The sequence below is a fragment of the Siphateles boraxobius genome, unplaced genomic scaffold (assembly GCF_051911475.1).
Source record: "Siphateles boraxobius isolate OS27281-9 unplaced genomic scaffold, OSU_SipBor_1 9, whole genome shotgun sequence".
NCBI lineage: Eukaryota > Metazoa > Chordata > Actinopteri > Cypriniformes > Leuciscidae > Siphateles > Siphateles boraxobius.
This window is the reverse complement of record NW_027509219.1, coordinates 20,599,232-20,616,581: the sequence shown is the minus strand read 5'-3', so window position 1 is coordinate 20,616,581 and position 17,350 is coordinate 20,599,232. Positions and strand designations below refer to the sequence as shown.

General features: G+C 40.7%; 1 protein-coding gene across 1 annotated transcript in view; it reads right to left on the bottom strand.

The window, feature by feature from the left end:
• Positions 1 to 5,687, bottom strand: part of slc16a1b (solute carrier family 16 member 1b) — a 43,486-nt gene extending 37,799 nt beyond the window's left edge. Inside the window, exon 1 of the mRNA XM_077223953.1 lies at positions 5,492 to 5,687. The gene's annotated coding sequence lies outside the window, so the exon portion shown is untranslated. The remainder of the gene's footprint in view (positions 1 to 5,491) is intronic.
• Positions 5,688 to 17,350: the final 11,663 nt, after the last annotated feature.

The window sequence follows — 17,350 nt, the reverse complement described above, 5'->3', positions numbered from 1 at the left end:
AGGACAATAAATGGGGACTGAAGCTTTCAAGCTTCAAGCCAAAAAAGCTCTAAAAAGTACCATAATAGTAGTCCATTTAAAACGTGCTATATTTGCTATACAAGTTCTTGAGTCATACAATAACTTTGTGTGAAGTGAATTTTTGAAGTGAATCCAGTCATATCTCAAGCAATTAAAAAACCATCATGGTGAACAGTGCGCATCTGAAGTCTCTCAGTGGAATGAAATAATTTAGCCTATTAGCTTTAATATATCAGCCACATTTTTTTATTGGGTCAATAACATCAAAAATGAGCATATGATGGTCGATATATCGTGCATCCCTACAAGATATTTATTTTAATTCACCCCCGTAAAATAAAATATTCTTTGAAGAACCAGGATTTATGAGGAAGCATCAGTTTAAAAGTGTGATTTCAAGAACTGTACAATTCATGTATACATTAATAAAATCTTGGGCATTTATAATTTATTTATAATTTATAATTAACACATTTTACAAGATATGCCAAGCTCTAAAATATTTAATGAGTAGAAATTGTGAATAAATATATTCTCAAAGCTATGGCACCTTCGAATATTGTTGCGGACAAAGTGGGCCTTGGATTAAAAAAAAGGTTCAGAACCACTGCTTTATTAAGGGTTTTGACAATTGTTTAAGAGAATCAATAGAATTAACATTTACCACCAAGAGAACAGTGGAACTAAGACATACACACCTCCCCCTTGTACTCCATTCTCATTCAAATTCCCTTTTGATTCTCAAACTTTACACTAAATAGATAGATGATGAGAAAGCATGTCTTTAAGCTCACCTTTCCCCCCTTCATTTCATCTTTTATAAAACCACAGACTTTAAGTTACTCAATACGTTCCAGCTGCCAAGACTGTTGGCGCTTTTCCACTGCATGGTACCGCTTAATTTTCGATTTTGTACAGTACCAAGTTTTTTAGTACCACCTCTGTTGAGGTTCCGCCGTCGTACCAATACTAAAAAGTTACGTGTAAACACTCCAGATCACTGATTGGTCAGAGAGAATCGTCACTACCAGCATTATTGGATCTGCAACACGAGACACCAAACCCGCTGAACGACTTGCTTTAAACTATCGGTTCACGCAACTTAAAAGAAAAGAAACAAAAGGGCTGTATCGTGGTCAGTAGACGAGGAGGCAGCACAACTATAGTGATCAGTATATAATCCCACCCACTTTGAAGCGGTACTAAACTGCAGTGGAAAAGCAAACCGAGCCAAAGTAAAATGAGCCGAGTCGTGAATGTCACAACCATTGACTCAGAAATTTTGACTGTGTCCACTCTTTAAAGTGGACACTCAAATTCAGACATGCAACAGTGAGTTTGTGGCATTCATGACTAGTAGGGCTGTAACGATATGAAACCGAAATCGCGACACTCAGATCCACGAACCTGTGTCGCGGTGTGAGAAGGCAGAATCGCAACACAGCCTTTCCAACTCTCAGAGTTATCCTTCCCATCCAGATCCAATGCAACCACATCTATAAATTACTATTAGTATTATGTGAAGTTAACATTATAATGGCGCTTTTCCACTGCATGGTACGGCTCGGTACGGCTCAGTACGGTTCGGTGTGGCACGGTTAGGCTCGCTTCGCTTTTCCACTGCGTGGTACGACTCAGCGCGGCTAAGTTTGCTTTAGCTCGGTGGCTTTTCCACTGCAGTTAGTACTGCTTCAAAGTGGGTGGGACTATGACTTACAGTTATAGTTTATCCGCTCGGCAACCAACAAGAGGAACGTCTGCACTTCGTCCACTGACCACGATTCCGAATCTTTTTTGGAAGTTTTTTTTCTTCAAGCAAGTCAAGCAAGTAGTTTTAAAACAGGTGCTACAGCGGTGGCTGTTACTGGCTATTTATATCTAGCAGGTTTGATGTCTCACAAATACAATGACGCTGGTAGTGACGATTCTGTCTGTCTGACCAATCAGTGATCTGTAGTGTTTTCACGTCACATTTTAGTATCGGTATGGTACGCTTGGAACCTCAAAAGAGGTCGTACCATTTAAAGCGAGCTGTACCGTACCGTACCATGCAGTGGAAAAGTGGCACAAGTTAGCCGTACCGAGCCGTACCATGCAGTGGAAAAGCGCCAAAGCGTGCCGTACCGAACCGAAACGTACCGTACCATGCAGTGGAAAAGCGCCATAAGATACATAGACCTACACCACAAAACTAGTTGAGGATAAATTCTTTAATTTTACCGGTAAGTGTCCTCCAATTACATGTGACTACCTTTCCAATCATGTGACGCGAGCTAGTTGAAGAACACGAGGAAACATGGCAACCAACCCAGAGATTGCGGACCCTCCCAATACATTTAAGTCAGTAGTAATGCAACATTTCGGCTACCAGGTGGAGAACAAGGATGGCAATCGTGTAGTCGACAAGACCCACACAATTTGCCGTAAGTGTTTTAAGAAGTTTCTCCAAGTGACCGGCAACGCGTCCAACATGCAGATGCATACGGCACCATCCCGAAATCAATTTAGCTGGAGTACAGAAAACAACCCAACAGTAGCAGCCCACACTGCCTAGTTTATTCCAAGCAAAGTTTCAAGCCAATTTAGATCAAGCACAGAAAATTACTAATGCAATTTGAATTCTCATGGCACTGGATATGCAATATGTTGAAAACGAGGGGTTCCAAGTTCTACTTAGTGTGCTCGAGCCCCGTTATGCATTACCAAGCCGGGCGCGTATCTCTCAAAATGTGCTACCAAAACCTCTAGAGAAAACAAAGGCTAAGGTGAAGGAAGGGGTGAGTACTTCTGAATCCATCACAATCAACACCGAAGGATGGACGTACCGTGCCACAGACAGCCATTACAATGATCGCGCCATTGAAACACAGAATCCTGTTCTCCATGAAGCACAGTGGCTCTGACTCAAAAGTAGTGAAAGACATCAAAGCTGCTATTGCACATGACTTTGAGGACACCCTGATATGGATAGGGCACTAATTCAGTTTCTTCATATGAGCACTGCACTTGACCCCCGTTTCAAATCTCTACCTTTCCTTGATGAGACCACCCATGACACAATCTTCAAGAGTCTGACTGAGAGAATTCTAGAAGATTGTTCACAGACTGTTCAAGTGTTTGATTATTTTAATATTAATATAATTAAATAAAGTGCTGTCTAAATAAGTCAGGCCTATTTAAAGTCAGTATTTAAATATAGTCAGATAATAAATGCTTAACTTTATTAAACTATAGCTCTATTAATGTAATTGTCCTGGATTTCATATCCTCCATTGTATCTAACATTATGCTTAAAGATCAGTGCAGAGCCTCTCAGTAAAGTCAAATCCACTTGTGTGGTGGAAGGACAACCAGAACCAGTTCCCCCATTTAGCCAAGTTGGCTAAAAGTTGCCTTGGAATCCCAGCCACATCTGTCCCCAGTGAGAGTGTGTTTTTCACTGCAGGGGACATTGTCACAGCACAATGAGCAAGCCAGCCTCTCACCAGACAATGTGGACATGGTGTTTCTGAAGTAGTATTTTCAACTCCCTTAAATCAACTCCACAACAGGTTTGGGTTTTCTTAAGAGAAAGAAGTTGCTTATTTGTTTAATGTTTACTTACTTGATTCGAGGTTTACAGCACAGACAGTAAGGCTCAGTTACCTCAGTGTGAAACAGTAGTCATTTAATTTACTATGTAAACGTAAGAGAACTTGATTGAAGAATTTTCAACATACTCGCATCATCTCCACAATGGACTTTAGTTCTGTTTGTTTTTCAACAGTATTTTGTTACAAAGAAAACAGAAGTGTTATTTCTTTGACTATTTATTTGTTTTACTTAGGTATATTATTAATAATTTGCATAGTTAATATTGTTCTCTCAAAATCTCTTTTTCTCTCCTCCAACCCCTTTATTGGCTTGTCTTAGCAACAAATTATACATGAAAAGAAATATAATAAACTTAGCACTAAACAATACCTGTAATGAAATATGATATCCATAAGTGTGTGCTTGATGGTGACAGTTTGGCATCCTACACAAATCAATTAAATTGTGTGCTCTTGATTGGTCTTGTGACTCTTTTGAAATGCTAGACCCGCTCTTCTCCCACAACCTCAACATTTGGCCTTGTGTGAACCTTTGATCAATTACAAATCAGACGTCACCACTGAACTTTACAGAAGCCTTCTGAACTAATCAGAAGCCTTGTGGAATTTATTACTACAGAAATAATTTCAGGTTGCTCTTTTGTTAAGTAATGATTGTGTGTTCATCTTATGCCCGATTTCCATTTCCAGAGACAAAGTCATATCAGGTTTTTGATAATACCACACACAGAGTGGCACCATTTGTGCCCTTATAACAGTGTGACCTCACTGACATCTCTCTACCAACCATTGTTCTACTCCATGCTAGTTCTTCTAAATTGAGTAGGGATCTGTTTGATTCAATCTGAGGTGATTTGGCGACCTACATTTAACCTCATGAGATTAGCTTGCAACATTGATGATACCAATAAGCTCATGATGAAATATAAGAGGTGTTGAAACTTTCCCCTGCAATAAAAAGCTGATAAACTAAATCAGATTCTTCTAATGAGAATCCACTGTTAAAATGGACTGTATAAATACAGTTAGAATTTTGACCCAAATATATAAGTGGAGCAGAGTGAAGGTTTCTGAGAACTTCTTATTTGTTTATTCAATGTTTTGGTTTCCTCTCACAAATGGAAGTTGAGCTCTAATTTAGCTTCTACAAGCAGTGAAAAAAGTCAGACCGTCAGTGTTTCTCTTACCCACTTTTGGTCTGAATTGCTTGGTGACATTGGCTGAGAAGAAATATCCCAAACTGGCCAAATTAGCTTACTCTGAAAATCAAGCTAAAGTTACTCAATGTCTCAAAACATGGTAATATGCCTGCCAAGAAAGCATCATATAAAACACAGCACATGTCTCTGATGCTCAAAAACTTATCTAGGTAGGCATCTCATCAGGATTTGATCCAGCCTAAGACTAAGAAAGCACAAAAGTAATCTTCAAAATTCTATCAAAATGATAAAACAATTGATATATCCGCAATTGAACAGATGCTGTTTTAATTAATTATATTTTTCATCCCACATCCATAATTGCGCTTCGTGAGCGCGTGACACGCGTACGTGGCGATAAACTCAAACGGCGAGAAAAGCGAACAACGTGATAAATGAGACCCCTTTCTTGGTCTGTTTCGGTGTTGGAGGGTCACAAATCCCCAATTGACTCAACAGCCCGTCTTAAATGGGCACAACTGTCTCAATCTGCAGGTCTGCGCCCACTAACTTACAACATCACGAACGAATCACAAAGAGAGTGTGCTCGCACCACCAGAGTTCATGTTAATTCATTGTGTTCTTCTAAAGCTCAAAATGCACTTTTAAATGGACCCCCTCTCTCTCCAGCAGGACCGTGTGGTACACAGCCTGTAAATACACACGGAAAACACATACCTGAGCGTTTCATTCACCAACTCCGGTTGCAAGTGTGCGATATCCTTCTGTGAAGTGAGCTCCCGGTTCACCGAGCAGCATGGAGAGCTCGAATGGCTCCGTGGATCCGTAGATATATGGTGTCACTGGTGTGTAACTTACCCAACCACTCGACTATAGAAACCGTGCAGCTGCGCATGCGCACAACTACTGTTCTGCCCCACGAGCGCTGGTGTAATAGTAGTCTCCAGTTACAAGGACACGAGGAGTTATGATGACTTTGAACGTGATGTTAAAACTTCACTGGAACCTTTTGAAGCTAATGCTATATTTTATTTACAACCCCATTGCCTGTTTAAAGATAACGAAAAATGCGTGATTTAAAAATCAGGAAGTAAAAGTTCAACTGAAGTTGAGCCCAACACTGAAACGTGTTGAAAAGTATTTTGGCCGCGTTTTAAAATAAAATGTCTAATTATTCTTAAACAAGATATATTAAATTCAGAAGAAAAAAACATAAGATATTAGTAGCCTACAATTTAATGCATATAGGCTACTTTTTACTTCCAGTATTTTTCTTACTTTAAGTAGGCCTACATTTTCTCAGTATGCTACTTTTGCTATTGCCAACCCTTGATAAGACATTATTGACTTTCTTATGCACGATTACTTCTCAAGCAAAATTATTGTTTAAAAGTGTGTTTAGACATCCTTAGGATGTTTTTTAGGGATGCACAATATATCGGCCGCCATATCAGTATCTATCGATATGTTCATTTTTAATGCTATCGTTATCGTCCCGATAAGGAAATTTGGCCGATATATATAAGCGGAAAAAATAATGGATTATGTCCTTCCGCTGAGACACTTCAGATGCGCACTGTTCACCATGATGGTTTTGAATTGCTTGAAATATGATTGGAATCACTGAAAAAGAAAAAGAAAATACAGTTAGGCCTACGTGTGACATGGGCAGCACAAGTCTGTCATATGGGCTACATAAAATTATAATGCATTATAATTCTGTGCTTGGGACATGGCTTTTAATGGTGAGACTTTTGTTTTTGAAATGAGACTTTCAAAAATGATATAAAAATTTGGGTTTAGATTTATCGGCCAATATTGGTTATTGGCTTTCAAATATAAAGAATTATCAGTTATTAGTATCGGCCAAAATCTTTATATCGGTGCATCCCTAATGTTTTTAGAATAGTTAATGTCTGCAGCTTCTTTTGTATTCACCAATATTCTGCTGTCTCCCATTCTTTCATTTCCAGTTGACAGCATGTGAGATTGCTGTGCTGTACCAGCAGAGAATAATTAGTGCCTTTTGTTAATAAGCATGAGTTCCAGTCACAGCAGCAAAGAGAACAAATTCCTGCATACTGAATCAGAGATTGACATATAAAAGAACACTGAAATGAAAGAAATGTTTTGAAAATAAGTCTTGGTTAACAACTTGTTCTGTTTATATGAATATTGCTGGTGTGCAAACACAGATAGTGGTCACAAAGTCCATAAACAAAGAAGCTCTTTGTAGTACTTATACGGAATAGTTGCATACATCAATCTCACGTGACTCAAAGCTAAATTTAGTTGCTTCAAATGACTTTGCACATCTATTTTGGAATAATTATAGTTCAATTTGGACATTCTCACCACAGAATTCCAAACTGTGCATTTGTAAAATTACTGAAACACGTCTGTGAACATTCAACAGACATGCAGTTTACAAAGGTTCACCTTTATATAGTGGGTGTGTCTTTAGTTTGACAGCAATAATCAGGATTTCTTACAGAAGCTGATGTATTTTCATAGAGATCCCCTATAGTGTATTTCTGTATATCATTCCCTGAGATCAGTTTTGATTAAACATTCTTAAAGTAAGCATTCTTAACCCCCCCAGATTTTTCCAAAATTCCATGTTTTTATTACATTTGGAGTGTCTAAAAATGCAGCAGGAGTGAGAGTAGTAACTCTCAAAAAACGGACATTCCAGGAAACTCCCCACTCAAGCATTCCAACTTTAAATAGGAGTGGACATCAAGTGGAATCTCTCAGATCTCTATAGTCATGCGCTACAGGTACCATATGTCCGAAAACATTATTGCTAACATGATCCATGTGCCAAATCAATTAGATTTAAAGGTGAAATTATTACCTTTTCAACACATTTAATTTCAGTATGATCTTTAGCACAGCTCGAAACAAACACTTCCATTATTCATTCAATGCATAAATAAATTATTAATATGCTAACCGTTCTCTCTTTCTTGCACTTTAAACAGACACTGGCATTCTCTATGTAACTTGCTTTATCATCTTTTAGGGTTCAAAAGCCATAAGGACAACTTTATCAGGAGCAGACACACACATCACTGCCATCATTAAAATCTCAGACTTCACCTATACAGGAATAGTACATTGTGTGATTGTACCTATTGACCTCTTTCCATTGCCCTTTCTCAGTCTAAATCACCAATTCATTTATTTTCTCAGCAAATGTTAGTTATTGGATCAGGGATGATATCAAGTGTCAAAGTCAAGAATTGCGCAGCAAAAATAGTGATAATGTAACCAGTCCTACTCAACCCGCTCCAAGCGGGATTCGAAGTCTCTGGCATGGGAGGCGGGTGCGGTAACAAGTCTGCATATAGATTATCAGTCGCTAGCTCACCTCTTGAGGCCAGGGGAGTGAGGTTTACACATACAGCTCTTGCTGGCCTATATATGTAACACTCAACCTAAACCTCAATCCAATCCGGGTCACGGTACTAAATGTAATGGGTCCTTCTCACCTGTTCAACGAAAACACTGGTTCAAATCCTGCTGGGAGCGGGTAGAGTACCGGTTACAATAACATAATTTGGTTAGATCTACGTAATAGTAAGCTAAAAGCTATAGGTTTAGCTTTAGAGCAGTTTCCATAAACAATTATTTTTAAAAGGGATGTTTTTGAATTTCTATTTGAATTTTCACTCTTATGTTGTTCCAAACCTGTATGACTTTTTTTTTTATTCTGTGGAACACAAAAGAAAATGTTTCTGTTTTTTTGACCATGCAATTAAAGTGTACAGTGTTGTTATGGACCACACTGACATAGGTTAAATGAACACTCTTTTTTTGTTCTAGAGAGTGTACATCTTTCCCATATCACAGAGCCAACATGCACAAATCCTCTCCCTCTATCTGTTGTTTTTCCACTACTGCAGATGTAGAATGACCCATCTCTGTTTGACCAGATCACATGTGGGAACTTTAACCCACAACACAAGTAAACTAGTCCACAGGCCTGTTTATCCACGCTGCACTTCTTCTCTTCTCAAGTCCCTTTCAAAACATCTCCCTGCAGTTCAAGAGGAAACCCGCCTGTATCTCCTCCGGTTTCTGTTCCATTTATGATAAACAGAAGTCTATTTTTCTGCACAAAAACTAAATATTTACATCAGCAGCTGAGATGAGTGAAGCAGTACTTTAACAGAATAATGTGATTAAACTGTGGATACAGTCGGTCACAACCTATAAAAGGGTGGATGGCCCTCTGATTTAAATTGTTCTAATATCCCTTCTTCTTATCTCAAAGTCATTTCCAGAATTCGAATTCGTAACCCGAAGAACAGCACAATTCAAAAATAATCTTTATCTATGGTTGTTTCAGTGATTCATTTTCATGGAAGAATCTTTTGTGTGATTCTGACAGTACTGGATAAAGCCAGGTGGAAAGATTCCAGTTTAGAGGCCAGATTAGTTCAGGTCAAACGACCATTGAATACAGATTAAACTCACTACTCCTGCATCACAAGACCTTCAGTACAACAGAAATATAAAGTCTAATACAGTTATACATTTAGATAGCCAATACAGGACCACAACTGTCACCATGACGCTCACCAGAGACACGCAGAGAAGCTGTGCTCTTTTTTCCGTTACTAAGGGGAGGCATGTCGAGAGAGAAGCATGTGACATGCTCTAGATAGTACAGAATGCAGTACAACACATCTGATTTAAATGCCTAATTCAGATGCACATATAGACCAAACTAAAGAATGTGTTGCCCTCTGGGGATTTTATGTTCACTGACTGAGCTGGAAGGACATTCCTTGCACTCGAACACTGATCGAAGCCAATAATGATCACTAAATACCCATCAATACGTATTGATCACAGATTGAGAAACAGGTTCTAGGCCCAAATATGTAACATATCAGCCAGACTGTCTTGTCCTCTGCTTTTTCTACAAAATAAAAATGGTGTAGAGCAGTGGTTCTCAACGCAGGGTCCCTCAAGATGACTTAAAGTAATAGTTCACCTAAAAATGAAAATGCTGTCATAATTTACTTACCCTCAGGTTGTTCCAAACCTGTATGAATTTCTTTCTTCTGCTGAACACGAAAGATATTTTGAAGAATGTCAGTAACCAAACAGTTGACGGCGCCGATTGACTTTAATAGTATGAAAAAAATACCATGGAAGTAAATGGGGCCTACTTGTTTGGTTACTGACATTTTCAAAATATCAAATATCTTCTTTTGTGTTCAGCAGAAGAAAGAAATTCATACAGGTTTGGAACAACTTGAGGGTGAGTAAATAATGACAGAATTTTCTTTTCTGGGTGAACTGTCCCTGTCACGGTTCAAGGATCCGGTGTCTCTCTCTAGTCTCGTGCTTTGTTGTTTACATGTGTGTGAGTGTGTGAGTGGGTGTGTCCGGATCGTCACAGATGATCAGTATCCAGCTGCGATCACTCACCAGTACCAGCTGCCACTCATCTCATCTCCTATAAAGACTTACCACTTTCTCATTCCCTTTGTCAGATCGTTGCATGAAGTCTTTGTGTTGCCTGTTCCTGTTCCCGTGCTTCGTGTCCCATCTCGAGTTCCAGAGTTCCAGTTTTCGTCTTGTTGGATTTCGTTTCGTGTCTGGATTACGTCGTCACTCTTCAGAGCACCCTGCACTTCATCCTTCACTCCGTGTCTGACCATCGAAGTCCCTGCGCCACCGCCTGCATCACCTGGACTTTTCTACATCATCATCATCTTTATTTTCACTATAATAAAGAGCCTTTTACTTGCATTTTGTGTCCTCGTTCCTAACGTAACAGAACAATCTGACCAAGAATGGGTACAGCAAGTACACCAGCGCTGACGATGGAGGACTGTTTGAGTAACAGTATGGCTCGTCTGGACATCCAAGAAAATAATTTAAATGATACGCTGAAATTGTCGCGCTGTTCAGGCGTTAGTGGCGCAGGTGTCCGAGTTCACCCGGCAGATCCAACAGCTACGGGCTCTCATTGCGCCGCCCACACCGGCCGTTCCCCTCACACCATTGGAGAGTCTGAGCCACGCCTACCAACCCCAGAGCCCTATTCAGGTGATCCAAAATTTTGCAGAGCCCTTTTAACCCGGTGCTCCATGCATTTTTCGCTCCAGCCCAAGACTTTCCGGACTGAGCGTTCCAAGGTCGCTTTTGTGCTCACCCTCCTGACTGGGAAAGCGGCGTTATGGGGAACGGTGGTGTGGGAGAATGAAGATCCATGCTGCACCTCGTTTCAGGAGCTCTCCACTGAGATGAAAAGAGTTTTCGACCAGAGAAATATATTTCTGATTCTCTAGCAACAGGGTTCATCCGCCCTTCCTCTTCTCCAGCGGGGGCGGGGTTCTTTTTTGTGGGGAAGAAGGACAGGTCTCTGCGACCTTGTATTGAGTACCGGGGGTTGAACAACATCACGGTAAAGAATACTTATCCTTTGCCGTTGATGTCTTCAGCCTTCGAGAGGTTGCAGTGAGCGACCATCTTCACAAAATTGGATTTACGTAATGCCTATCATTTGGTCCGCATCAGGGAGGGGGATGAGTGGAAGACCGCGTTTAACACCCCCAGGGGACACTTTGAATATTTGGTTATGCCTTTCGGGCTTTCCAACAGTCCAGCGGTCTTCCAGGCACTGGTCAATGACGTGCTGCGAGATATGATAGATCAGTTCATTTATGTCTACCTGGACGACGTGCTGATTTTTTCTTCTTCTCTCCAGGAACACATGCAGCACGTCCGACGAGTGCTTCAGAGGTTGCTAGAGAATGGCTTTTTGTCAAGGCGGAGAAATGCGATTTTCATGCACAGTCTGTTCCATCCCTAGGATACATCGTGTCGGTTGAGGGAATGCGCATGGATCCTGAGAAGATCAAGGCTGTGGTAGAGTGGCCAAGTCCAGAGTCTCGTAAGGCCCTACTGAGATTTCTGGGGTTCGCCAATTTCTACAGACGTTTTATTCGCAACTTCAGCCAACTAGCCGCATCTCTGACCGCCTTGACCTCCCCCAGAACGACGTTCAGGTGGTCAGACGCAGCCGAGGCTGCGTTTGCCAAACTGAAGGGATGCTTCGTTTCAGCCCCCATTCTGACAACCCCTGATCCATTACGTCAGTTCGTGGTGGAGGTCGACGCGTTAGAGGTGGGGGTAGGAGCAGTGTTATCCTAGCGCTCTCTCTCAGATGACAAGATGCATCCTTGCGCGTTTTTGTCTTCCCGTCTATCTCCTGCCGAACGCAATTATGACATTGGGAACAGAGAGTTGTTGGCAGTCAAGTTAGCATTGGAGGAGTGGCGTCACTGGTTAGAAGGGTCGGGGGTACCTTTTATCGTTTGGACCAATCACAAGAACTTAGAATACATTCGGACTGCTAAAAGGTTGAACTCCAGGCAGGCTCGTTGGGCACTTTTTTTTCGGTCGTTTTGATTTTACTCTTTCGTACTGCCCGGGTTCTAAAAACATCAAACCCGATTCTTTATCGCGCATTTTTGATCGTTCCGAATGCCCGTCTACTCCCGAGTGCATTTTACCAGAGACTCTATTCATCTCCACACTCATATGGGAGGTCGAATCGAAGGTCATGAAGGCCTTAGAAGGGGTAATGCCCCCGGTCGGTTGCCAACCGAATCGTTTATTTGTGCCTGAGGGTCTGAGGTCCAGCGTCATTCAGTGGGGGCATTCTTCCAATGTGGCTTGTCATCCAGGAGTTAATCAGACTAGGTTTTTAGTCAAACAACGATTCTGGTGGCCTCTCATGGCTCATGACATTCACAGTTTTGTTTTGGCTTGCTCAGTTTGTGCCACTGGTAAGACCTCCAATCGATCCCCAGATGGGTTACTCCAACCGCTGCCAGTCCCTTCGAGACCCTGGCCCTTATCGCTGTAGATTTTGTTACCGCCCTCCCACCCTCCCAGGGTCATACGGTAGTTTTGACCGTAGTGGACCGGTTCTCGAAGGCGGCTCATTTCATTCCCTTGTCCAAATTACCCTCAGCCAAGGAGGCAGCGGTGATTGTCGTTGACCACGTCTTTCGGTTACATGGCCTCCCGACACACGTGGTTTCTGACAGGGGACCCCAGTTTGTGTCCAAAATTTGGCGATAATTTTGTAAGCTTCTGGGGGCGACTGTCAGTCTGTCCTCAGGGTTCCACCCCCAGAGCAATGGCCAAACTGAGAGAGCCAACCAGGATTTGGAGAGAACGTTACGATGTTTGGTTTCCAAGAATCCTTCCTCATTGAGTCAACAACTTTCTATGGTGGAGTACGCCCACAACACGTAGCCAGTGATATCCATGGGCCTATCTCCGTTTGAGTGTAGCGTAGGTTACCAGCCATACATTTTTCCAATTCTGGAATCCGAGGTCGCGGTCCCCTCTGCTCACACCTTCCTCCAGAGGTGTCACCGCACTTGGACTAGAGCCCGTGAGACTCCTTGCGCACCAAGGCCAAAGCCGATCACCACCGGTCTAGGCCCCCCGTATACGTCGTTGGTCAAAAAGTGTGGCTTTCTACCAAGAACATTCCTCTCCGCTCCGTTTCTAATAAACTTGCTCCCAAATTCATTGGCCCGTTTACTGTCACCAAGATCATTAGTCCGGTGGCAGTCCGCCTCAACCTTCCTCCAGTGTACAGGAGAATTCACCCCGTCTTTCATGTATCCAAAATTAAACCCGTATTTCATTCTCGCATTAATCCGCCTACCCCGGTTCCTCCCCTGCCGCGGCTCGTAGATGGGGAACCAACTTATTCGGTCAATCGTGTGCTGGACTCAAGGCGGAGGGGGCGCGGATTCCAGTACTTGGTGGACTGGGAAGGTTACGGTCCAGAGGAGAGAAGTTGGATACCTGCAAGAGACATTCTGGATCACTCTCTTATCGATGATTACAATCGACAGGTAAGGAGTCCTGGGAACGCCAGGAGGCATTCCTAGGGGGAGGGGTACTGTCATGGTTCATGGATCCGGTGTCTCTCTCTAGTCTCGTGCTTTGTTGTTTACATGTGTGTGAGTGTGTGAGTGGGTGTGTCCGGATCGTCACAGTTGATTAGTATCCAGCTGCGATCACTCACCAGTACCAGCTGCCACTCATCTCATCTCCTATAAAGACTTACCACTTTCTCATTCCCTTTGTCAGATCGTTGCATCAATCAATCAATCAACTTTTATTTGTTAAGCACATTTAAAAACAACACGAGTTGGCCAAAGTGCTGTACATATCTAAAAATTACTCAAACACTCAAACAATACTCACACAAAACACTGGGTTAATATCCTACCCTGACCAGTATACTAAAACCTAGGGGCAATTGTAGGCCATAGCGTATAGGTGTGTTTTCAGCATAGATTTAAAGCATTCTAACGAGTCACTGGCTCTGATATGCCAAGGAAGACTGTTCCAAAGACGCGGGGCTGCCACAGAAAATGCACGGTCTCCTTTGGTTTTTAACCATGAAGTATTTGTGTTGCCTGTTCCTGTTCCCGTGCTTCGTGTCCCGTCTCGAGTTCCAGTGTTCCAGTTTTCGTCTTGTTGGATTTCGTTTCGTGTCTGGATTACGTCGTCACTCTTCAGAGCACCCGGCACTTCATCCTTCACCTGGTGTCTGACCATCGAAGTCCCTGCGCCACCGCCTGCATCACCTGGACTTTTCTACATCATCATCATCTTTATTTTCACTATAATAAGAGCCTTTTACTTGCATTTTGTGTCCTCGTTCCTAACGTAACAGTCCCAAGACAAACCAAGCTTTTAAATTCACTTACTGAACAACTGTTTGTTTTTATCTATGAAGGTCCAGGATTCCCGAGGACTTGGAAAACTGGATATATGAGGTAGCCTTTTAAAAGTGTGATTTCTAGACCTGGAAAAGTCATGTAAATTAATAAAATATTAAAATGCATTTTTATAAAGAATATGCATTATTCTAGTTATGCCAAGTTCCAAAACATTTCATAGGGTAGAAATTTTGAGCAAAAATCAATTAACTTTGATGTTTAAGTCATTTTAACTTAAACTAAACTGACTTTAAATAAAATAAGTTGATTCTTGTATGGTTGTTGTATTCTTGTATGTATTCTGTTTCTGATGAGTTAACGCAATGTAAAAACACAGGTTGTCATAACTTATTGATCATATATTTTTTGAAAGAATTATTGTTGCTGAATTGAGACTCTATATTTCCTGAAACGACATCGTTGTATGTCAAAGATTTGCAATAATGAAACTTTATGTTGCATGTGACTTTAAACCTTACATGAAAATTTATGTTTAGTTTTTTTTACTTTAAAACTTTTATACAGAAAACTGTACTGTATTACTAAATGCCTCAACGCTGCAGTGCATCATTTCTATGCCACAACCAAAATAAGAAGCAAAACTTGATTGCTTTCAGACAGTTTAATCAAACAGAGCAATGTTTTAATACCACTGCACGTGCACAGTATTTACATTTTTTGCAATGCAGACCAACTAATGGCTTTCTTGTCTCTGCAAATTAGACATCACAAAATGATGCACTTCTACTTTTATATATCTATACATATACGTTTATTTTTTACCCTACATGGTGTATACTATATAGCGACTATGAGAGTTATTGCTCTAAACCACATGAGAGCAGCCGTATCCCACCACACTGCCAATCCCTGTCATGTGTATATAGGTGTGCATGTTTGTTGTGATGGTCATGCATGTCATATTTACAGCACAGAGGGGTTGTTTCATCTCCACATGCACCCTGTCACCCTTCAGACGCCGGGAGGTGGAGCCTGCACCCGCCTCTGCTGTGATTGGTGGACAGGAGGTGGCTGTGTGGCCATCTGTATCTGATTTAAGGAAGAGATTTGAAAGTGTAGAGGGGTGGTTGCTTTTCAAAAAGCTTGTGAAGGAAATGAGAGATCTGCTGGCTGCTAGCTGCTGGCTTTGACCTTTAACAATGTGCTCATAAATATGTGTATGACGTAAAACATGTTGAGATAACAAGGGTCTTGAATTCCTTAGATGTGATGATACCAGATGGGATTTGATCACGGCCTGAATGAGAATATGGATACTGACCTGTGACCTCTGTTATGACTGCTTATAAATCACTTGTAACCCTTCATATAAATGCATTTATAACGACATATACATGTAATTAATGTATTTATAATGCATTTGTGTGTGAATGAGTGTTTTTGCATGACATGTTCCTTCTGGTGTGGGGAAGTTTTAACCAGAACCAACAGGCTGGAGTTGGTTTCTCTCTCTCTGTGTGTGTGTGTGTGTGTGTGTGTGTGTGTGTGTGTGTGTGTGTGTGTGTGTGTGTGTGTGTGTGTGTGTGTGTGTGTGTGTGTGTGTGTGTGTGTGTGTGTGTGTGTGTGTTTGTGTGTGTGTGTGAGGTGTTCTCATTATAGTCCTTGTGGAACAGTGCATGACATAGTGAGTGAAATGTTAATATACTAATTATAGCAACAGTGCTGCAGATTTTCCAATGAGTTGAAAAGTACAATCAGCTTGAGCACATGAGAATCAGTTTGTCATTCAGTAATTCTGTTTTTCTCAAACAAATCTACAGAATGAATGAAAGTTGCACTTTATGAATTTATAGTGACCTCATCTGTCAAGGACAAGAAAGTCATTGACCCTGTGAAGCCTGACGTGTGAAATAGTAGTCAGAGAAATTAATAATAAAATGTAACAGTTTGAACCTTTAGACAAAATATTTTTATCATATACACTGTATAAAATGTAACATAAAATCAACAGTAACTTACTGGCAACCAATAGCCAGCAAGCTTCTGTATTTTATACCACAGTAAAATTACTGTAAAACTAACTCTAGAAGTTTTAAGCATATGCCTACTGTAAAATAAAGTACAGATACTGTTATTATTCATTATTTTATTAATTTATTAATTTATATCTTCAGTTATTGCTTCACATTAACAGCTTTATTCAGATTTCATCTTTTACATTTCATAGCCAAAGATGTACAGATTATAGAATATACAGATTTACCAGCATATTAGCCATATTTCATCAATGAACAAAATACAATTATAGCCATACCTGTAAAATCTCAATAGCCTAACACTTTGTGCCAGTGTAAAGGAAAAAAGCTGAAAATAAATAACATCAGAATAAAACACAAAGTGATTTAAAAAATGATAGTTAACCGACCATACACCTGAGGAGGTGTTACAGTAGGCTAATTTTCCCCCCAGAATGCACTGAAATCTACAGTAACATACTGTAAACATCTTATACACTAGGATACTGTTAAGAATACAGTAATAATAGTGTAAAAAAATGATAACCCGGGGTTAAACGCAGTATGAAAAGCCCTAAATTGTAATGTAAATCAGTGAGATCAGACTATTACATAAAATGTAAGTAAATACAAATGCTAAACGACATGTGAATCACGCACTGAAGAGGAAGCATTTTTTTTTTTAAATGATAGGCCTTTTACTTGCTAAAAAAGTATAAACTAGGCCTATCAATTAGATGATAAAAGCCATAATTGCTTTTAGAAAAGTTTTGATCATGTTGATAATTTAGAGGCCTAAGAAACTTGAAATAGGGTTGAAA